The 24,788-nt window shown below is 42.6% G+C and overlaps 1 protein-coding gene across 27 annotated transcripts in view; it reads right to left on the bottom strand.

Moving 5' to 3' along the window:
- The window catches only part of Nrcam (neuronal cell adhesion molecule), a 276,086-nt gene extending 252,298 nt beyond the window's left edge, over positions 1-23,788 (bottom strand). For all 27 annotated transcript variants that reach the window (XR_005876354.1, XM_040743161.1, XM_040743153.1 and 24 more), the window contains exon 1: positions 23,658-23,788. The gene's annotated coding sequence lies outside the window, so the exon portion shown is untranslated. The remainder of the gene's footprint in view (positions 1-23,657) is intronic.
- Between the last annotated feature and the right edge of the window lie 1,000 nt (positions 23,789-24,788).

Below are 24,788 nucleotides of genomic sequence, written 5' to 3' on the forward strand. Positions count from 1 at the left end.
CAATGTTTGTACAAAAAGGGACACAGGCAATTGTCCCAACCAAAAATGTCAATCATACCCACAGCTCTATGCCTATGAATGAGTATATTTCAGTCTGGTCAGCTACTCTTTTAAAAATGCCAGGTCAAAGGTGATGTGTTGATTTTAATAATTTCCCTCGACATAGGCAGCCATAGTCATTTCTGTTTGGAAAGTATTTTGTAGTTATTGAAATTTTAATTCACCTCCCTGCATTGTAAAGATTTGCTCATAGACTTATCTCTCTTCTGCATTAAGAACTCATGAAATTCAGCTCATGGGTCACCTCAATGTCTCCTAGTGTGCTGATAAGAATTACTTGTCTGCAATGTACACACTTGCAGAGTGAATAAAGAAACTATTAATATTTGCTCCAGTATTTCATATTTCAAGGGGTCCTGACTTTTTATCTCAGTGTCTTTCAATAACAATCCTAAGGAGGCTCAGCATTGTTTATGTCAAGGAGAAGAACAAAGCTCAGAGAACTTGACTCCCCGAGGTCATGTTGTTTCATGGCAGACTCAATTCCAGGCAATGCCAGCTCACTCTTCACCCAGTGCTCTCTCCACACAATTATGCTACTTTCTCTGCCACTGTCTCTGACTAGAATGCCAACATCAGCATCCTCTTGCTGCATACATGTTGCATTTGAGCAACTCAGACCCCATGTGACACTGTGGTCAAAGGCCACAGCAACTTTTCAACAATTGATCATTGTCTTTAGTTTTGATCATGACTCATGATTCCTGTCAAAAGTGCAGAAGACAAGAGCAGCATTAAACTCACAGAGTTAAAGAAAGAAACAGCATAAGGCAAAGCAGGGCAAGGAAAAACTGCCAAAAGTTAGTTTAAAAGATTCGTTTAAGGTCATGTTAGCCAAACCAAGAGGTGGAGGCCAAGGTGACTTGGCTTTCAAGAGTATATTGGTTTAAGTGCCTGGCAATTCTTTGCCTGGAACAACAGATAAGCAGAAGAACATTAGTTTTGTATCTAGGAAGAGAAGGAGAATGGCACAAAGAAGAGATGGTAAGGAAGTGTTTGCAGAATTGTAATGGACAGCCACTTGTATTATTTGCTAAATTTCTCTGGCCACTCTTTTGCATGCACTGTCCTGTTGGAGCAATCATCACCTCAGCTATGGGTCTTTTTATTCTGTATGCTATGTTTACCATACTACAAGAATTTAAAAATAATATAGAAAAAAAGTTAGTGGTATTTATCTTTCAATTTTGATGACAATGCAACTAATGGCAAGCACTGGCTACTTCCACTGGATCTGCAGAGAGCTTAAAATTCATAGATGACACCAATAAACTTGTTTGTTTGTTTCTTTGTTGGTGAGGCCTGAAACTTGCACTCTCCTGCTTCAGCCTCCCAGTGATGTAATATAGATGATCACCATTATGTCTGGCCTCCTCTTCTTGTTTAAAGAATTGACATAAAAAGACTATCCATTTCTATCAACAGTGAGTACTAGGTAAGACACACCTTTACACTAGACAGTTAGAATAAGGATTCTTAGTTATCAAAGCCATGAAAACAAGCCACTTGAAAATTTGTCCATGCAATTTGCAAGTATTCAGTACTCACATTATAAATGTAGTAGATTTTTATCAAAGACTTTTTCAGCATCTAACATACATAGAAATAAAAGCAGCAATATACAGTAAACCAACCGGCAACATCAAACCATATGGAGAGAAATTCAATGTGATTCCTCTAAAACCAGGAACACAATAAGGCTGTCTACTCTCTCCATATCTCTTCAATATTGTACTTGAAGTTCTATATAGAGCAATAAGAGAACAAAACGAGATCAAGGAACAAATTGGAAAGAAAGAAGTCAAACTTTGACTGTTTGCAGATGATATGATACATAAGTGACACCAAATTCTAACAGGGAACTCCTACAGCAGAAAACACCTTCAGTAATATGGCACAATACAAGATTAACTCAAAAAAAGCAGTAGCCCTACTATATATAGAGGATAAATGCACTGAGAAAGAAATCAGAGAAACATCACCCTTTACAATAGATACAATCAACATAAAATATCTTGGGTAACTCTAACCAAACAAGTGAAAGACCTGTATGACAAGAATTTTAAGTCTTTAATAAACACAATATCAGAAAATGGAAAAATCTCCCATGCTTTTGGATTGGTAGGATCAATATAGGGCAATCTTACCAAAAGAAATCCACAGATTCAGTGTAATCCCCATCAAAATATCAGCACAATTCTTCACAGACCTTGAAAGAAGCATACTCAATTTCATATGGAAAAACGAAAAACCAAGGATAGCCAAAACAAGCCTGTACAATAAAGGAACTTCTGGAGGTATCACCATCCCTGACTTCAAGATCTATTATAGAGCTATGGCAATGAAAATTTCTTGGTGTTGGCATAAAACCAGACAGGTAGACCAATAAAATGAAATTGAAGACCTTGATATTCATCCACACACCTATGAACACCTGATTTTTGACAAAGAATCTAAAATTATACAATGTAAGAAAGAAAGTATCTTCAGTAAATGGTGCTGGTATAACTGAATGCTGACGTGTAGAAGAATTCAAATAGATGCATAATATTGCCATGCACAAAACTTAAGTCCAAATGGATCAAAGACCTCAACATAAATCCAGCCACACTGAACCTCTTAGAAGAGAAAATGGGAGGCACCCTTGAATGCATTGACACAGGAGACTATTTCGTAAACATAACACCAGTAGCACAGACACTGAGGTCAACAATTAATACATGGGACCTCCTGAAACTGAGAAGCTTCTGTAAGGCAAAGGACACAGTCAACAAGACAAAATGGCAGCCCATAGAATGGGAAAAGATCTTCATCAACCCCATATCTGACAGAGGGCTGATCTCCAAAATATACAAAGAACTCAAGAAAATAGGCATCAAAATACCAAATAAACCACTTAAAATGGGTACAGGAGAAAGATAAGAGGAGAAGAGGAGGGGAGAGGAAGACATGAGGGAGCAGGAAGATTGAGTCAGGGGAAGAATGCAGGAGACCAAGAAAAGAGATACCATACTAGAGGGAGTACTAGAGGGAGCCATTGTAGGTTTAAAGAGAAATCTGGCACTAGGGAAATGTCCAGGGATCTACAAGGATGATCCCAACTGACAATCAAAGCAATAGTGGAGAGGCTACCTTAAATGCCCTTCCCTGATAATGAGATTGATAACTACCTTATATGCCACCTTAAGAGCCTTCATCCAGTAGCTGATGGAAGCAGAAGCAGACACCAACAGCTAAACACTGAGCCGAATTCCTGGAATCCAGTTGCAGAGAAGGAAGAATGATGAGGCTGGGAAAACCCATAAAAGCAGCTGACCTGAACAAGGGGGAGCCTATGCAACCCAAACTGATAGCTGGGAAACAAGCATGGGACTGATTCAGACCCCCTGAACGTGGGTGTCAGTTAGGAGGCCTAGGGAATCTATGGGGCTCTAGTAGTGGATCAGTGTTTGTCCTGGTGTATGAATGGACTTTGGGAGCCCATTTCACATAGAGGATACTCTCTCAGCATAGACACACAGACAAGGCCTAGGCCCTGATCCAAATGACATGACAGACTTTGAAGATCCCCATGGAAGGCTTCACCCTCCCTGGAGAGCAGAGAGGGGATGGGATGGGAGGTTCGTGGAGGGTAGGGGAGTAAGAGAGGGAGAGGGACCTGGGATTGACATGTGGAACAAGCTTGTTTCTGATTTAAATTTTTTAAAAAGTCTGCTTACAAAATAAATGGGGTACAGATCTAAATAGAGAATTCTCAACAGAGGAATTTCAAATGGCTGAAAGGCACTTAAGGAAATGCTCAACATCCTTAGTCTTCAAAGAAATATAAATCAAAACCACTCTGACATACCATCTTACTCCTGTCAGAATGGCTAGATCAAAAACAACAACGACAGTTTAAGCTGGAGAGGAGGAGGATAAAAGAGGAACACTCCTCCACTGCTGGTGGGAGTGCAAACTTGTACAGCCATTTTGGAAACCAGTATGGCAGTTTCTCAGAAAACTGGGAATCAGTCTACCTCAAGACCCAGCACATTCATAACACAAGGACATGCATGTACATACCAGGTTCTAGAGGACCCCAAATGCTACAGTACATGTAGCGAGGTCTAGAGTTTTACACTCCAAGTGTCATCTGAGGATCAGCAGCATTGTCGTCACTTAGGAGTTTATTGCCTAGAAACGCACAGTATCAGGTCACACCATTGACATATATACTAAAGCTGAATCTTCAGAATGATGGTAAGATAATCAAGTGATTCAGGTATGTGGTCAAGTTTGAGACTGAGACTTCACATTTGCCTGACTTTCACTCTTCATCGTTTACTCAAGAGCCAGACCCAAGGAGAAGCACAGCAGAATCTTCTAGCCACTGGTCCAAGGCTGTCTGTAACAGTAGGGAAAGATTTTTCTGGAATATACGTATCCCTTGTAATACTGCCTCAGCCCGTAGGTAGCAGACACAATGATGGCCCTAAGAGATGACAGCAGTGCTGAAAAATTCCCATCGTGTGGTGATAAGGTGCCATCACAGCACTGTCAACACAATGCTTCACTCAAGAGATTGTGGGAATGCATGAAAACAAACCCAGGGCACTGACACAACACACATAGTTCTGTATAATGGGTGATACTTGATAAATAATTATGCTGCTGGCCGATGAGTTGTACAAATTTTATCTTTATTTGTGGGTGTTTGCTTACTTCCTAAAAGTTAAAACTGTTGTAAAATGGCACACTGCTACACTGGCAATGGCCTTATGCATCTTATGTTCACTGCGTCAACTGATTGCATCAAGAGGCCACACGGAGTGACAGATCCACACCATCAAGGTTTGTACCATTCAAGCTGTGATGTCTGCAAAACAAAACCGCCACTGAGTGCACCTGATGGAACACATCCCATCTTCAAGTGATGGATGTGTCTGCTGATGATCTTCAATGCTGCTTCTCACGAGTAAGATAGAGAAGGCTGTTTGGGAGACGTGTGCCTGGTATGTTAGATGCCATTTATTACTTGGAGGAGGTTGCATGGTGGCTTTGTTTTAGCACATAATCATTGACCCGCTGTTCTAATCTACACTCAAACCCTGGGAGTTTTCATGATGCTGCTCTCAGACAGACCTTGGTCAAGCATATTTGTTGACTTTTTTAGTTTGTGTATCAAAAGATGCTATAAGTATTCTCTAAATTACCCTGTCTATGGAACTAGACAGTCTATTTAGTTGTACTTCTTTCTGAAATCTCTCTTCTGCTGTTGGTTTAAAATGGTTCTTGAATTTGTTAGTCCGCTTTCTTGAATAAGTAGGCACACTCTGGGAGGAATGAATGATTGTACAGAATCTGAAAGTTGTCACTCTGCATATTTATAACCCATACTTGGGACTGATGATAAACCCCATGAAAATCCAAGCAGCTAGGCTGATTCTGGGGCATATCTTTCTGACATGAATGATGGCTCTACCACATAATTGCTCTGTGATCTTAGGCGAGTCACTTAGTCTCTGAGGACCTTAGCTGTCATTGCAAAATTGAGAATATCTGCTCGGGATCTTTGTGTCAGTCCTTTTGTGATAAAAATGTTTAGGGGAGAAGTACAGAATTAGCAGGAGTACAGTATAACAGAATGAACCTGGGAATACAATGTCATTCCACATTCCTGGGTCTCATGTGACTATCAGCATAGGCAAGAACTCTACTGACAGCCTGCACCTGGGGATTCATTCTGGTCTCTGACAGTTCAGAGCAAAAGCTACCTTCCAGAGCTAAAGCCAGAACAACTGCCATTAGCAGAAAACTGGGAAGGTCTGTTTTTACCTGGCAACAACACAACAGATAGCCCCTGTTACCACGATCCTTCAATTCTAGGTGGGGCTAAGAACCCATTGCTTTGTTATTGGCATCTCCTGTCACGATTGTTTTTTCCTTCACAATCTAATGCCTGCCTTTTTAGTATGTCTATAGAACTTTATTCAGTATCCTGAAATGTCTCTCTTAGCCTTCATTTCTTCTGATGACTTAGTCCTGATTTATTTAACCTTTCTCCTCGTAGTTTTCTTTTATTTTATTTCAATTGTCAGAAAAAATTACATGCTAGAGTCTCTGCCACATCCTTGACTGAAAAACAAGATCTACAGAAGTCAACGTCGATTCATTACTTGGTATGCCTCTATCAGGAGAACTGAATTTTGGGGGAACTTTGCTTATACACCAGTCTTGCCCTACATATTCTTGCTAGCACATTTAATCCTTATAATACCTATTTTACTGGTGAAGAAACTGAGGCTTCTTGAAGTTAAACAGAGACAAGAATTTAGGAAACTGGACACTTCACTTATTGTTGATGAGATAATCAAATGCTATAGCTATTTTGGAAAACAATTTGGTAACAGCTTAAAAGTTAATCATAATTATAGCACTGGTCTATCAACTCTACTATCAAATATCTACCCCAGAGAATTAAAACATAGGTATACATAAAAGTCTGAATATTATATTCACAACAGCATTATTCGTCAGAATTATGAATTTCAAACTATCCAAATATTGATTCAATGATGAACATATTAGCACAATATGGTATCTTTTTACAGTGGACTACTGATTAATTGAGATGCCTCAAAAAAAATGCTAACCTGGGCCAGAGAGTTGGCCCGGCAGATAAGCACTTGCCTTGCAAGCCTGGGTGGCCTAAGTTGCATCCTCAGGATGCACATAAAGATAGAAAGAAAGAAAGAACTAACTCTACAGAGTTATCTCTGACCTCCACTCACACACTGTGCACCCCCATCATTCAGATATATAGGCACACAATAATAAGAATAAAATATTTTAAGTCTAGTTAAAAGAAGGCAGACACAAAAGATATATTGCATTATTCCACTCACATAAAATATCCAGGAAAAATAAATAAATATATATGGAGAGGAAGCAGTTGTCTTGGGTAAATGTCATTGTAAATGACCCTGGGGAGAGTTTGAGGAAATTATGAAAAACTTTCAAATCTGGATTGTGGTGAGAGTGGCCTCATTGGTTTTCCGTTGCGGTTATAACACACTGTGCCATTTTTAGAGACTTAAAATGACACACATTCATTATTCCATGGTTTCTCAAGCCAGACGCTGAGGCATGGCTGTCATGGGCTCCACAAGGCTACTATCAAGATGGTGAGCAGGTGGCTTCCTCACCTGTAGCTCAGAGGCTTCTTCCAGCCCCTCTAGGCTGCTGGCAGCAACCAGCTCCTTATAAGTTCAGGATGAAGACCTTGCTTCTTCAGAGGAACTCACAATAAAAATGGTCTACCTCAAAACTGGCAAGAGCAAGTCTCCTGTGGTAGTGTTTTAATCAGGCTCACCCCGGATGAAGCCAGGCATACCTAGAATAATCTAATCTCCCATACTATTGGCTCATATCTTCATATTTCCACAAACCCCCTTCAAGTCTGCCATGTAATGTAAAATAGTTATGTATTAATTAACATCCCATCCTTTTCACAGGTTCCACTGATACGGTGCAGGAAAACATGAGGGTCAAAAACCTTAGAAGGTATCTTAAAACCCTGCTTCACACATCTGGAAAAAATATAACCTTATTTTTAAGGAAACAGTAATTTTATATTTGCCATGTCTGGATTTTATATCATACACAGCTATAAAATATACCAAGCAAAAAAATGTAATTATGCTATAATTCCCTTTTATGATACATGTAAATTCAATGTACTATAACCTAGAACTTTATTTTCTAGAAATTTACCCAACAAGGAGAAAAGTCGCTTAATTCATCATCCATACCCTTAATAACTTGTTAGCAATTAATTTACAGAAATCACGTCCCATGCATACAGCAGCCAACTTTCCCACTGGCTGGGTTTTACTCTGCTGTGGCCTTCCAAGGTAATGAGTAGAGGTTCAATTGCATTCGCAGACTTCGGCTCTCCAAAGATCATAGAGTTACCTTTGCACAAGATTGTTCCCTCTCTGGTTTCTCTATCAGGGAGTGGCTCCATTCTGAGCTCGTCTCGCAGTATGAAAATGTACTGCAGCAACACGAAGCCCCCATTTGCCAGCTGCAAGCTCCCTCTAGCTCCCTTCACCCCACGTTAATGAACTCAGAGTGCTGGAGCTCTTAGTGATATTCCAGGAACATCTTTGAAGTTTGTTCATGACATTCTGGACAGGGGTCTTAAAGTGTGTACTTTATACTTCTGATCCCTTCTGAGGACATTCCGTCTTTAAAGAACTTGCTGTTTAAGAATAATTTATTTTCAAATAAAATGAAAAGAATACTGCAGGTCATTACCGTTCTGCTTCAGGTGCTGTTCTGGCACCCGGGAAGCATGATTAATTCCCTTGGGAAATGCTCAGCAAGGTCAGCTGGACGGTTATCATGTAAGGTCTGCTGTTCTGAAACCGAAACTTACCTGTTACCATGGAAATAAACACAAAAGGACATGTCCATCCTGGGAAGAATGGAGCAACTTGGAATTCTTTCAAGGGTTTTATGTTAAATTGGATAGAATCTCTTCTGTGGGATGTTCTTTAGTGAAAATAAACATCTTCCTGTCAGTATGCAAGCTATCACACCACAGAAGACACAGACCACCTACACGCAAGTACCCTTGAAAAGGCAAAAATTCACATATTTATTTATTAAAACTTTAGGTCATTTGCTACTAACAAGCCTATTGACTACAACAGCAGTTATATTAGAATAAGAAATCCTAAAATCAACTCAAAAGAATGAAGACTCTTCACTAGAATGTGGTAAAATAGGCTACCTACATTTATTTACATAGCATCTTGCTGACATTATTCATTACATATTTCACTTCGGAGTTGGCTCATTCTCCATAACTCACAACATACAGAGGCTGCCTTGTTGTAGACCTTAGTAGCATGTAGGAACTGAGGCTAAAGGCAGAGGTTAAATGCATGGCTAATAACCCAGCAGCTATGCTAGTATAGCCAGTTTAAGACTCTCTAAACCTGTTTCCTCTTCTATAAAATGGGTATAAGAGCATAAAGTAAGAGTAGGCCACCCATGACCCATGGCCAAACTTGACCCAGTACCAGTTGTGTAAAGAACGTTTTAAGGGAGCATGTCCATGCTCGTTCATTTGTATACCATCTATGACTATTTCTGGAGAGATTCCATAACTTAGAAAGTCTACCACATTAAGTACCTGTCCCTTAGTAGAAAAAAAATTGCTGGCTTCTGTCACAAGTTGGTTTGGTGAAGATTAAATGAGACTTTACAGAAGGTGCTCCTATGGCAAAGTAACAAACATGTCTGCAATTATTACTATGTACTCATAGTAATGAGTTGTCAAAATCCTTTTCCTAAAGTTCAGAGACATCATTATACACATACACTATATACATATCTATATATATGACTTCTGAATCAGACTGCCAATGAACTGATAATACCTTGGGACTGGTAGGCTGGTCTGTGCTCCGCACCCCCTTTGGCATACTGGCCATGGAAGTGGCTGAAGAGGTGTGGCCACAGGATATGATATGCAGCTGTCATGTGGAGCAGGGTGTCCGGTGGGCCACAGACAGCAGCTGCTGTGTTTCAAAAGTAACTGACACTCTGCTGTTCCTTGATGGGAGGGCTGTTGGTCACAGGTGTGTGACACATGCATATTCATGACCGGCCCTGCTCCTAACTGAATAGTGGAGACCAGAGGGTGAGAAGGATTCAAACTACTCTTCGAATATGGCCAGAGCAAGCAGATGTAGCCACCACAGAGCTCATTTCTAATCTCCTCGGCAGTAACTGGCTGCCCAAGGTGAATTCCTCTTGTTTGAAATTGAAAATAAACAAAGTGGTCTAGTTTATAAAACTTTAAAATATTAGTTTAATTTAACAATTGTGGGCTAATAATTCCAAAGAATATAATGTACCCAAAAACTAGTAAGTAGCACAGAATATACCTGCTGGCCCATATTTGTACATTTGCAAATAAATTAGATCAGTCCTCAAGTCTCTAAACTCTGGAAGCAATGCCCACAAAGTTCTTTCAAACCAAATCTTTAAACGCTGAAGAGTTTACACCAAGACCATGGTTTTCAGACACAAACATCCATCTGTACTCTGCCCCTGTCTAGGGCCATAAGTACCAACCAGTTTGTACCTTTCAATATGCTATTTTGCATATTAAACAGAGGCTGAAAACAGGTGAAAATTAAGATAGTCATGTTTCAAAGTTAGATCCTAGGTCAGCTCATGTTTAATCAGTCGGGTTGGTGGGACTTTAGGAGTGTAGCATCTGATATAACTCAGAGACACAACAAGGGAAACAACAGTAGACATGCCAATGTGCCCTCTAGAAGATCAGGAGTCCTCAACCCTACACAGAGAACTACAGGCAACTAAGGGATGCCCAGAGTGGGAGAAATAGTCTTGCTAGTAAAGAGCATACAAGTTACTTACCCAATGGAAAGCCCTGAAAACACACAGAGTAACACTATACAGGTAATATTTAGGAAAATGTATGTATATACACATATACATATAACAATTAATGAAGAAAATAGGACATGAATTTGAAAGAGAGTAAGAAGGGCTATATGGGAGGGTTTGAAGGGAGGAAAGGGAAGGGCTAAATATAATAAGATTATATTAAAATTTCACCAGCAGCCATCAGAAAATATTTTTCTGTTTAAAACATTATTTTTTCTTTTAAAAAAAGTATTCCTGATGAACGATGGTGAAGTCTCTCTCATTAGTCCCCCACCCCAACAGGATCATAAACAAATTTTCAATCCATAGCAAAAACAAAATATTATTACCAGAAGAAAATCTCAAATTAATGAATAGTTATGGCTGATATGTTAAAATGAAATCACCAAGTCTTACAAAAACAAAACAAACAAACAAACAAAAACAGCTGAACAGTCTTTGGTCACTCTTTCCAAGTATCGCCATACTAAATATTTCATTTGTATTCTTTAAAGCACTTCAACCCGTTTTTTTAAATGGAGCTGTCTATTAAACACCATGCAAAGGACCATAGGCAGAGCTACCGCTCTAGAGCCTAGTGTCTAAGATAGGCAAGGCTGTTCCTACAGGAAATGAAAAATACCCATTCACACCAACTGAGCAGACTTCACAAAAGATCAGTTGAATTGACTTCAGAATTTACTTTAGAATCTAATACTCAGGTTGATTCAAAGCTCTCAGCAATCAGGCTTCTTTGAACAGTCAGCAGTCCCCCTTGATTATTGTGAGCTGTGAAATTCAAAGCAGCATTCAGACTGAGGTTGTCTGAGAGCTCATCCAGGCCTTGAGTTCCTCAGTGAGAGTCAACATCATCAGCTTAGCATTTCATGTGTCAAAAGGAGCCTTCTGATTAGCAAGCAGCCCCAGAACACCTGCAGAGACATCAGCAAACCTTCCCAGGTGAGAACAATTTATACTTGATAAAGAGAGCAAAGTTGGGGCCAACTTGACTACCAAGAAGTCTTCAGCCAGTTAAATTTCCAACTTCATTCATTTGTCTGGTTAAAGAAATAATACTCCCCCACAAACCCTAATATGCATATTAGAATATATATCAGAATTCAAAGTGTACTGACTACTCTAAGCATCAGCTTTATACCTACATAGCTAAATATCAGATCTATACCTACATATTCACTTGATACACACACTCGGCAGATAGAAATGTATATTTAGATAAAGGAGCGCAGAGAGACATGCCACCTCTTTGTTTAGAAACAGAGGACTCATTTAATTCTGTATTTGCTCACTGACTGGGGTTGCTGTATCATAGAGCCTCATACTAGCAGACTTAAGAAATATACACCTATTGTTGTACAGGTCTAGAAGGCAGAAGTTCAGCATTAGAGGTTGGTGAACTAGTCCCTTATGAGGATTTGGAGGAGACTGCACCATGTGTCTAGTCTAGCTCTGGGTGGTTTGCTGGCAATCTCTGGTCTTCTTCAGGTTTTGGACCTCTGACTTCATTTTGACATGGCTTTTTCTCATTTGTCTTTCTTTAAACTCCCCGTTTAAGTGAGACCACTTGTAATAGTGTACTGGGACCCAGCCCAATTACTCCACTTAAAATATAAAAATCATATATACAAATAGGTCATATTCTAAGGTGTTGAGGGATAGGACTTCAAGTAGGGGGCTGGAAATTTGACTAAGTGGTAGAGCATTTGCCTAGTATGAATGATGCCCCTGGGTTCAATCCCCGGCACCAACAGACAGAAGAGGGAAATATAAACCATCAGTTTAAGGATACATGGTTCAACCCAGTCTACGTTCCCATTTCTCAAGCTCAGGGTCTATGGCAGGTGAGCAACTAATGTTTTATAGCACTCATCACACCACCAAGGAGCAAGAGAACAGGATAAATGTGAAGTATCACGATGGTATGAACCCACCTCCCCACAAGCCACACTACAATTGTGTATCAAATTTCTAAACATATGCCATTCGTAAGATGAATAAATTTAATGGATTTTATACTTTATTCATTTGTAAGGTCACTAGCTATCCATGGCAGACACAAAAAAACAATTACTGACTGTCTCCTTTAAAATTATGAATGTCATTTTGGTTTGAAACAAACTCAATTAGAGTTCAAAAGCCATTGACACTGAATACAACTGATGAAATAATTTGTTGAATTTTCACCTTATTTTATTACATTAATTCAATCTACACACACACACACACACACACACACATACACACACACACACACACACACATACACACACACACACACACACACTGGAAACTAAGAATATAATGTATTTTCAACAGTTCTAATTACACAGCATTGATAAAGGTTCCAGTCTATCAGATTGCAGCATGGGAACACTTCATTGATTCAAAATCAGGTAGACACAGTGCTTAGCTTGGGTTTTTATTGCTGTGAAGAGACACCATGATGACAGCAACTCTTATAAAGAAAACACTTAATTTGGGGGGGCTCACTCATAGTTTCAGAGGTTCAGTGAACTATCAGAGGGCAGGGAGCATGGCGGCTAGCAGGTAACGGTGGTGCTGAAGCTGAGACAGCTACATCTTGCAGGCAACAGGAAATCAACTGACTCACTGGGTGGTACTCTGAGCATAAGAAACCTCAAGGCCCGCCCCCAATGTGACACACTTCCTCTAACTTCGAAGTCCCACCTCCTACTAGTGCCACTCCTTATGAGATTATGGGGGCCAAATACATTCAAACGCCCACACACAGATGTCACTAAGGATGCAGCATATGCGCATATACCTGAGGCAAATTTGTCAGTACGCAATGGTGAATCAAATGTCTGGCCTCTTCCATCTCACAACACACATCTGCATCACTGTTCCCTCTGTATATTTGTTTTCAAATGTCATTTGTGACAGTTCTTTGCCCTCTTGAAGTAGGGGTGGGGGATGAAAAAGGTCTAGTTTTTCAATAACATTCTTTCAGGAAGAAAAATACACACGTAACTCTTTCAATGTCCTGCAGCAAAAAGAGGTTTCCTGATCAACACAGAATGAACTAATGCTTCTGAAACTTTCGTTAACCAAGGATGCCATCCACATAACTTTCAAGTCTGGGATAATCTCTCAATATGGCAGCTGTGCCTTGAACCCAGTCCCTGTAGACCCACTAACTAGATGGGAATGGACCTGCAGTAAGGCAACTCACATCTCAGAATATGAAGCAAACAATATGTACGAGGATGGCGGGGCCAGGCAAAGTGGGGACAAAGTCGTGGTTTTAAAGCCGCAGCGGGCTTTCTTCCTTTTCCTGTTGGTCCCGTGCACCTTTATTCCAGTTTCTGCAAATTCACAGGGTAGAAAGCAATCTCAGGGAGTGCTTAACTCAGTGAACATGCTGCCATGCATACACACCCCTAGAGGGAAAGGACGGATAACAGCTTCAGAAAGTGAGGGAAAGGAATGCCTTGTATAAATCCAGAATTACGGTGGGTGCACAGAGGCGGAAATTTTTAGTGGAGGTCCTTGGGGTCACAAAGACAGCATTTAAGATCGACTTACAGTGATTTAAGAAACAGCACCTTTCTTCACTGAACCATTTCACCTGCCAGCTCAAGTGCCTGATTTGGAAGCACAGAGCAAATCACAGTCTGCAGAATTTACAGGCTTGCAGTCGTGAATGCTTGATTGCCCGTGGTCTAGATCTCACTTGTCTTCACACCAGGGCAAAGCATCAAGTCTCCCCCCACTCTCTCTAACAAAAGCTCATTCAACAGACTGACATTTTGCCATATTCATGCATTTAGTTATCCACCACCAAACATGGGACTCTCACATGCACATCTCCATGTGCAAAGGCGGCTCAGGCTCCCAACAGAACAGTGGGAGGACCCAGGTGCCTTAGTCAGTTACCCAGGGAATTCTGGAAGGATGCTATCACGAGTAAGGCTCAACGGACCCAGATAACTACTTACTCATCCCTTTCTCTTTGGTATATGGAATGTCACCTCTCAATATCATTTATTGCAAATAACCAGTATTTTCACACAGCTGAGATATTTTCCTCCATTGCCACATGTCTCCCTCTTAATTGACTTGACTTCACTTGACGGGGTTCCCCGTGTGTCTGTGTGCTACACCCCTTCAGTAGACTGAGTGAATACATTCTTTCATATACACACCTAAAAATGCTCTAAATTGAACTTTGATGTGTTTTAGGAGCTGAGTCATACAATTCTGTGCAAAGGAAAGAACTCTATTGGCAATGAATGATAATCCTAGGTTGGTTGGCTAAATTCACAGGTCATCTATCTAACTTCCCCATGGTGACCACTGGTACACAAAGGAACAAAATGGCTGGGAAGAAGAGCAGACCTGGCCAGGAATTTAAGTGCTAAAGCATCTCATAAAGCATAAATACTGAGGTAACTTTTGGTGTCACTTCTTAGGAAACTCTCAATTTCTTCTCAATGAAAATACATTGTGATATTTTGTTTTATAGATTATTTTATGAATTATTTTTGTCTTAGGATGCCACATTTCTTCAATGACCTGATATCTCACAATAAAATAAAATATATCCAATAATGGATTAGCCAGACATCATCAATTTTTACTTTTTATTAATTTATCCCTTGGGATTTTGTATTATTAAGCTTACATTGCTATGTTCTCACTCTGTTCATTACTTACATAAATCTCATTCCTTCTGACGCAGGATACTTGTCTGGGATGTCCTAATTCTCAGTGTGCTACTGAGCCTTCTCTCCAGCCAAACCCTCTATAGCCCCTCATCTCTCTAATCTCTCATCCTCAGCTCCAGAGAATGAATCAGATCATGGACTTTCTCAGTATCTGCTATTTCAAACATCCCCTCATGGCTCCAGGAGAGCAGTCAACCCTTGAGGTATCCTACCATCCACTCTAATTTTGCATCATGATAACTGCTACTGGAAACACATAATACTTCAAGCCATGGAGTTTCCAACCCCAGCATTTAAAATGTAGTTTAGTTTTAAGAGGAAGAAACATGCATTCAGTCACATGAGCTAAAAGAATTAATCTGAAGCAAATTGTATGTATGTATGTATGTATGTATGTATGTGCATGCAGGAATGCACATGTGAGTGAGTGTTTAGAACCAAAGGCAAGGCCATCAAATCATTTAAAGAATTAGTTAACGACTGACCCAGATCCCCTGAATGTGGGTGTCAGTGAGGAGGCCTAGGTAATATATGGGGCCTTGGGTAGTATTTATCCCTGGCATACAAATAGAGTTTGAGTACCCATGCCACAATATGGGAGGCTCTCTCAACCGGGACACTTGGGGGAGGGCCTAGGCCCTGCCCTGGATGAAATGACAGTTACTGGATCAACCATGGAGGACCTCACCCTCCCTGGGGATCAGAGTGGAGATTGGGTGGGGGACTGGGAGACCTGGTGGGGTGGGAGGGGGAGAAGGGGAGGGAGAGGGAGCTGGGATTGACATGTGAAACAAGATTGTTTCTAACCTAAATAAAAAAAAGAAATGCAAAAATAAAAGAGTTAGTTAACAAAACAAAATTTGTTCATTTTAAACTCTCAATTTTTCTTTTTTCAAGATCTGAAATTTTTTGGTTTCTTTTAATGGAAAAATTAAGGAAGTTTTAAATTAGCCAAGATTGTTTGCTATTTTATTTATGCCCTAGTAAACTACTTCCTAGTAACTGTTTTATTGTTGTAGCTAACTTTTATTGAAACATTTTTAATTGGATGCTACCTATGAAACTGAACAGAACCATGTGTCATATTTATAACTTCAATAACAAATATGAATCATCATCCCCACTAGAACCAGAAAGCCCAAATCATTCTTCATAACTATATTATATAGAACAAAACCTTACTGGTTAGCCAATACTTATGACAAATTCACTTTGCTATACATAAAAATACTCGGCAGACAAGCCAAACAAACTAGTGTAATGCATTTTTACATGGAAGCTGGTTAGGCATTTCTGTTTTTATTCAACCAGATAAGAGAGGGGAAAGCCACAGAATAATCAAAAGAATATTTGCAATGCAATTAGAAGGTACGAATACATCTGAGTGTATGCCAGACACAGGGGGCCTCCCCTTAATTCACACACTCCAATGTCTTAATGCACTGTACAGCAGCAAACTGCACTTCCTACAGTGTTCAAACTTTTGTCAGTTAACTAGATGTTTACGGAGTGCCTGGCTCGGGCACTCAACATTAAGGGTATGCCATGCAGGAGCTACGTAGAGAGCTCCAGCACCATCTGTCACTTAAGCTTCCAGAGATTCAAAATTTCAATTCAAACTAATTTACACTGCACTCAAACTGAAGCTATAATTCAAATTTCGACATGAAGCTTGAATTCCTTTTCAGTGTTCCTCAACTTTGACCCAGCTCCCCCCTCCTTCACTGAAAGGGGCCAGGACAACAGCCCAGCAAGTGGGGCAGGCAAAACAGGCCTCCTTTGTTCACTTTAGTCCTTTCAGCTCTCTATTGAGGTGACTGAAAAGGCGCACCAGGCTTTGGAAGGCTGCTTGCTTGCAAGCCATCCTGCCTCAAAGAGCCAGAGAGAGAGAGAGAGAGAGAGAGAGAGAGAGAGAGAGAGAGAGAGAGAGAGAGAGAGAGAGAGAGAGAGAGAGAGAGAGAGCCTCCAGGATGAAGCTCTTGCACAGTCCATTCCTACCTTAAGGCATAATTAGTGAGAAATTCGCTCTCCTCCTCTCCTAGCCTCTTCCCTTGAGGGAATATGCTCACAGTGCTTAAGCTACATTTGTACGGCTAGCAAAAAAATGCATGCTTAAATCACCAATTCAAATGCCAAGGGCATCTGAGAGTGGCATGGAATTAGCTTTAAAGTGGAAATTTGGAGAAAAGATCACTATATGCTGAACACACATACTGAATTTTTGGAATGCTCTCAGCCCACTTGAGAAAGATAAATCAAATTCATTGCATAGTGCCTCGTGGAAGACCTCCTACAGGATTCCCTCAGATTGCCCTGGGAATAGACTTTTCTAGTGAGAGTGGGTTTTGAACCAGCACACCAAGCATATCATAAGATGTAGAATATATTATAAACAAACATACATATGTAAAATACTATATCCAGTATATGTCACTTACTAAGGAGAATTTTAGGATCTTCTGGTATAATAGGAACTGTCACCATCATTCTTGAATGAAATAATGAAGGGCAATAGAGAAGATAACAAGGGAGCACACAGTACCAGACAGAACTTGCTAGTGAAGTTTTGAAACAGAGTAAGACCTTTGGTAGTGTGAGCAGCTCAGGAGTCTGTGTTGATCAACACTGGCCGATTCTTACACTCACTAGCTTTTTAATTATTTGGGGGACACCCTCCATTAGGCTGCTATTTTTTCCCTAATTTGTAATTCCAATCTTGTAGGCCAATAAAATAGGTCAATTAAGTTGACACCACATCTTTTTTTATTAGCTCAGCTAAGCAATTATAATTGGGTGGTGAGGGTTATTGTGTCATCTTTGAAGAGTCAACGGTATGAAGAAACGCCCAATGCACAGAAGTAAATTACAATTACAGCACATCCTTAAGCGTTCAGCATGGAGATATTCCTATCTGTTCCAGACCTGGGGTACATATGATCTTGATCTGAATTAAAATAATCATGTCACTTTGGGGAAATAACAAGGTGTAATAATTTAATCTATTCTTGTAACAAAATCATTTGGCACAAATGCACCACAGACAGTGTGTGTGTGTGTGTGTGTGTGTATTCTGATTCAACACATTAAAATATCAACAGGACAAACAAAATCACCATGCTGTCTCATATTGGAGCATGACACACACACCACAGTATCTGTTTCAGAGTATACAAGATATAGGATCAGCCATAACGATGGAGTTTGTACAACTCCTAGTGAATAAGGGTTAGATCAAAAAAATTGGAAAACTTTGAGTGCCGTCTTCATAAAACATGACATACTAATTTAGAGCTTTATTTTGTGTTTATGGTTGTATGGTCCATGTATGTTTGAGTACATGGGGCCACAGATGTGCCATGGCCTGTACGTTGCAGTGAGAGGACAACCTCTGTGTCTGTCCTTGCCTTCTACCTTGTTTTAGGCAGGGTCTCTTTGTTTCTGCCTTCCAGGGAGGCAGGGCCATGAGCTTTAAGGGGCCCTCTTATCTCTACTCCTCTCTCTCTGTAGGAGCACTGAGATTGCAAAAGCATGCCACATCTGGCAGTTCATGGGATTAGGAAATTTGAACTCAGGTCTTCATGACTCCATGGCAAATGTTTTACCCACTGAGACATCTCCCCAGTTTTTACTCTATAGCTTTAAAAGTAGAAGTGACAGTATTTTGTAACCATTATGATAGCTCTTACCAAGAAAACAGAAAGTACCATGTGTTGTTTGAGATGTGGAGAGATTGGGACCACTGCCCAATTGGTGGGAATGTAAAAACGATGCAGCTGTTAAAGTTAAAAGTATTGGTGATCCTAAAATAAATTCTAAAAGAGGTGCCATGTGATCTGGCAGCCTAATTTCTCAATATAGATACACCAAACAATTGAAAACATGATTCAAGCAGACACTTATGCATCCATACTTATAGTGGCATCATATAAGTAGCCAAAAGATAAAGGAACCCATGTGCCTGTCCATTGACAGATGAATGACAAAATGTGGCATAGAGAATGAAATTATGAGTACAATGGAAGGAAATTCTGACACATTGTACGAAGATAAGCCAGTGATAAAAGGCTATAAGACTCCACTCATGGGAGATACTTGGTCAGACTCATAGAGACAGAGTAGAATGGTGGTTGCCAGAGATGAGAAAAGACGATGAGCTATTGTTTAATAGGTACCAAGTTTCAGTTTAAGAAGATAAATATGCTGGGGCTGGACAGGGACCATGGTTCCTCAAAGTGTGAATTCACTTAATACCACCGATCTATTTACTTTAAGATGCTTACAATGGCAGATTTTATACTTTATTATAGTAAAAAGAAACCCAGCAAAAATATTACATAAATGTATTGAATTAGTCTCTCCTTTGAAAGATAACTGATTATGAACAAACTCAAGTTGTAAAAATGAAGGTAAACCCAATCTAGTACATCCCTCCTCCTCCGTACAGCCTTCTCCCTCTCACTTTGGGAAGGAAAACCAACAATTATTTGTTGACATATTTCATTTTTTTCTCATTCTTAGGAACCTCGGTAGCTAGGTGTAGTGGCCTACACTGGTAATCCTAGCTTGAAAGGTGGATGTGGGAACACTGAGAATTCAAAGCCAGCCTAGGCTATATTGCAAGATCCTGTATCAAGGCAGAGGGGCCCTAAAGTGATGGCTCAAAAGGACATGGGCTGCTCTTCCAGGGACTAGGATTTAAGTCATAGTAACTACATGGCAGCTCACAACCAACTAACTCTAGTGCCAGAGGATCCAGCACATTCCAGCGTTTTTTGGGAACTGCATACATGTGACACAAACATACATGCAGACAAAATATCCACAGACATACAATAAAAAATAAATCCTTAGCCAGGTGGTGGTGGCACATGCCTTTAGTCTCAGCACTCAGGAGGCAGATGCAGGTAGATCTCTGTGAGTCTGAGACCAGCCTGGTCTACAGAGTGAGTTCCAGGAACAAGCTCCAAAGCTACAGAGAAACCTTGTCTTGAGAAACAAAAATAAAATAAAAAATAAATCATTAAAAAGGAGGAGGGAAGCACGTTGGAAAGAGGAGGAAGAAGAGACAGAGAAAGAGAAGAGGGAAAGATGAAGCAAGAAATGTCAATCAAACTCAGAAGCATACAGTTGAATGGTGGCCCCATGGAGTGGAGATGGGATGGGGATGTGAGTGAGGAATGGAGACATTGGTCAAAGGGTTCGTGAGGTTGGAATAATCAATTCTGGATATCTAAAGAATCGGATAGTGATTATGGCCACTAATACTGTAGTATTATTGGAGTTTTCTTGAAGTTTACTATGACAGTAAATCTTAAATGTTCCCACCTCACAATAAGAAAGAAAATGGTAATATAGAAGGTGATGTGATGAATATGGCAATTATGTTGGGTGACCATCTCATAGCATATATCTACATCAGAACATCAAGCCGTATGCCTTTAACTGTACATAACTCCTTTTTCTCAATTATACCATAATCGATCTGGAGATAAAAGAACTTTCCCCTTTGATGCCAATAAAGGCTTTTTGAGGGAGGGGTGAGGAAGCCAAACAATCTTTTCAAACAATGAGTTAAATTCTTCCCCCTTAGCACCAAGGTTCCTTGTTGTTCTCACCTGCCAGGGAGGGTTTGTTTACCTGCCAAGTATGTGAAGGGCTTCTTCGGATGGGAAAACATAAATTTTAAACTAGAACATCTGAGTGATATTTTAAAGGTTTGATTTTATTATTTTTTAATCATGTGAATGTACATATCTCTGTGTAAGTAGTATGTGACTGTTTGCACCTGTGAGGTCAAAGTCTTTGGATCCCCTGTAGCTGAGGTTACATGCACTTGTGAGTCCCCTGATACTGGTGCTGGAACCCACATTGGGTCCTGTGGCAAAGCCTTGTGTGCTCTAAACCCAGCCACTTTTGCAAATGTCAGACACTTCTTCACCCCTCTTCATCTACCATCTCCGCCTTTGAAAGCTGACCTGAGCATTCCTTATGTCCACACACAAGAAGCTTCCCAATGCAGGCAAGCACAGCATGGCTGCCTTGTTCAGGTCCTGTTTGTTCAGGGTTGTCATCCTCCTGGCACAGAAAGTGTTCAGACTCGGGTGGCAGCTGATGCAGGCTTCAGTTGGGACTTAAAGCTGCCACGGTGAGAGTGTCAGCATGATGATATTTAGTGGGTACCTTTCAGGAGAATGACAGGAAGAGGTCACAAGGAGGCTTTTACAGGCGGTGCCACACCATGTTCCAGGATTTGAGTGCTGGTGTGTTACTTTGTAAACTAGTTTGGGAGGGGAAGACCTTTTTTGAAAACTTGTCCTCTGAGCTATCCTCTGAACCATACAGTGTAAACACACACACACACACACACACACACACACAATAAATAGGAATAAAAACGAGCAAATAAAGGAATCATATGAGTAAAAGTCTGAAGAAACTAGAATAAAATGGCTTTGTAATGCATAGCATTCTTGGTGTTGGCTACTTTAGTCTTCCTCTAAATTCGTGTGAAGTCTTGAGAAGGTCACACTTTCAAAGTCTTGGATGGGAAATCACCAAGACAAAAAGTCAATCCCAATCCCGCGCCATGTCTCCCTGTCTATGTGGTCCTGCGAAAGTTACTTGACCCATCTAAGCCATTATCTCCTATTTTAAAGTAGGGTTGTTAGGGGAACTGAGGCCAGATGTGATATGTGCATACTTCCGGCACACCTGAAGCGCTCCCAAAACATTGGTTACCATAATTATTAATGCAGGAAGAATTCGCTTGCTTACACTGTTTTAGAACCTCTGAAAGGTCTCACAGCCAAGAATGATTAACATAAGACAGTTTCAGAAGCAGCCCAACTCATCAGGTTTGTATTCAGTGACCACTGTGCTCCTTCTCAGAACAACCCCAGGGGGAGCTCTTGGTGCATGCAGAACCAAGGCTTCCTGTCCCATTACACTCTACTCCACAGCTTCCTGCTAGAGCCTTGGAAAGGAAGGGCCCCCGCTCTTCAGAACACTTCTGACTATTAACCATCCAAAACCAGGGAAAGAAAACTGCATTTCCCTCTCAGGACATCTCCCCTAGTGGTATAGCCAGGTGCTGGAGCCTTGGGTGCGGGGTGGGGATGGAGCTGGGGGAGGAGGCAAGGGGTGAGACAGGAGAGAGATTCTTGTTCATGGTGTCTTCCCTCTGTGCTGATCAGAGCGCAGGGACCGCCAGCCAGCTTCAAGCTAAGAAGGGGTAGCCGGGATGAAAGGGAAAGAAATAACCTGCCCACCAGGCCAATGGACCCTGGGAACTCTCCTGCTGCACCTGCTACCCAGGGAACACTTCTCAGAGAATGACTCCTAGGCTCTGCCTACTGCAACATCCCGTGTCCGGCCCCCACCCCCTGTGCTGTGGCAGATGCGAGCCGAGAGTGGCCCGGCCCGCACACCGCGGGAACCAGCGTGCAGCGGCGCCCACCCGCGCTGCCTGGAGGGCCCAGGGCGGTGCCGAGCACAGATGGCGCTCTCAGCTAGATGATGCTCCAGCGCCTCAGCCACTCCAGGCTCAGCACAGCATCCCAGAGGCGAAGCTGTTTTCAGATCCCACCTCTGAGCTAGGGCCGGGAAGAAGCTCTATCCAGTCTGTCTCTCGAACCCTGCACGCCAACCCTGACAAGCCCCTGTCCTCAGAGGCTGGGTGTGGTGAGGGGGACTGCCAGGGCCCTCACCTGGAGGCCAGCAAAGCCTCCTGCAAGTGTCCCTAGCGCGGTGGCGTCTCCCAACATCTATGCTGTTCTCCTCTGATGTCCCCGAGTCCACGCCAGGGCTGGGAGAGCCGAGGAGGGCAGTCAGTGTCACCCTCTGAGCGCGGCGATTCGCTCAGGTGTGAGCACATCTGAACAAAGCCCACGCCCAGATGTGTCCGCGGGGACACGAACGCGCGCACGCCGCTGCGCGCCCCGCGGGACTCAAGCGCTCGTCGTCCTGCGACCCTGTCTTGCGACACTCCGGGTCCTCCGCTTCCCAGCCCGGAAAGCTGTGTGCTGCCCTTCTATCTGTCCACGGGCAGACCCCGAGGCAGGGCTTCCGGGAAGGCGCTGGGCACCGGCGCCCAGACAGAAGTTGACCTGGGACCTAAGGAGCTGGTGGGCGCCCGCCGGCGACACCGGAGATGCGGGGTCTGAGCCGCGTCCCCCCGGGCGCGCGTCTCCTTTCTCCAGCGGGCGCCCGCGGCTGTGTCGGCTGTGTCGAGGGGCTTGCAAGGCAAAGCCAAGTCGCCGACCTGTGTCGCCCGAGCCGCAGACGCTGCCAGACTCCCACAAGAGCCCGGGCTGAGCCCCGGAGCTGGTGTCCGAGTGACAACGCGGCAGCCTCCGGCTCCTCGCTTCGCTCCAACCGCGTCCACCCCACCAGGACTAAGTGTCACCGGTGCCACCGCCAGACACACCCAGGGCTACTCACGTTTTCGCGCCACGCCCACCGTCCCGCCGGGGCGCTACTGCCCAAGACCCCGAAGCGCAGCTGTCGTGCGTGTTTCAGAAGCTGTCGCCTCCAGCTGCCCCAGTCCGGCTGTCCCTGCGAGGTCCCTCGCTCCCGCGCGTCTGAAGCTCGGACTGCTGCGCGCGTCCGCCGGCGACCCAGGCGAAGCGCGCGTCCCCGCCGCTCCCGCCCTCTGTTCCCCTTTCCCAGCGTCGCTCTCAGGCCCCTCCCGACTCTCATAGCGTCCCCGCGTCCCCCTCCCCCGCACTCTCCGGGCGTCTCCCGCCCCTTCCCCTCCGGGCCAACCCCCTCCCTCCCGCAGCCGCGGCTCCAGCAAATGGGCTCCAGCGTTGTGCGCCCTGGGGACTGGGTGGCCCCCTCACCTGAGCGGTCGCGCCACTGCGGACCTTCGCCACCGCTCAGAGCAGGAGGTGGTGGCTGTGGGGGTGCCAGGAAGGCAGGACGTGAGTGTTCAGGGGGACCTATAGACTGGGAGATGTCAACAGAAGATGTTCCAGAAAATGTTTTAAATGCCACTCTCCTCGGTTTAGATTTGCGTGTGATGGATGGATCTGGATCACTCACGCATCTCTTCCCTCCTCTCACCTCCAATCCTCTCCTCCCCCTTAAGCATTTCATGCCTTTGAGACTCTAATTGGGATGGGGTGAATACTGTTTTACAACTGACCTTTCCAAATGCACTTGAGGAAGGGTCCCTGTACCATTTAAGCAGTCGCTATTTGCAGGAGGAATTGGATTTCCGGAGTAATCGAAATTGGCTTTTCAAATTGCAGAATATTATACACGTGCTTTTTTTAAATGAAAAAATAAGAACTTTGTTTTTCGCAGATGTGTACAATTTGAGCAAACACACTGCATACTACACAATTCAGGCTCTGGAGCCCCCTGCAGCACCATGCAGCTCGACGATGTCCAAGACACATAGCCGGACACTTAGTCTGGACCCACTCCCAGGCTGACCTTTTACTTTGGGAGCCTCTCACCAGCCTCCAGGCCCCCAGAACAGGTATTAGAACGGAGCTCCTGCTCATGAGTCCTGACAGCTCCTCTGCCCTCTGTAACTTTAATCTGATCTCAAGCTTCAACCCACAT

This window comes from Mesocricetus auratus, unplaced genomic scaffold (assembly GCF_017639785.1).
Source record: "Mesocricetus auratus isolate SY011 unplaced genomic scaffold, BCM_Maur_2.0 Super-Scaffold_15014, whole genome shotgun sequence".
NCBI lineage: Eukaryota > Metazoa > Chordata > Mammalia > Rodentia > Cricetidae > Mesocricetus > Mesocricetus auratus.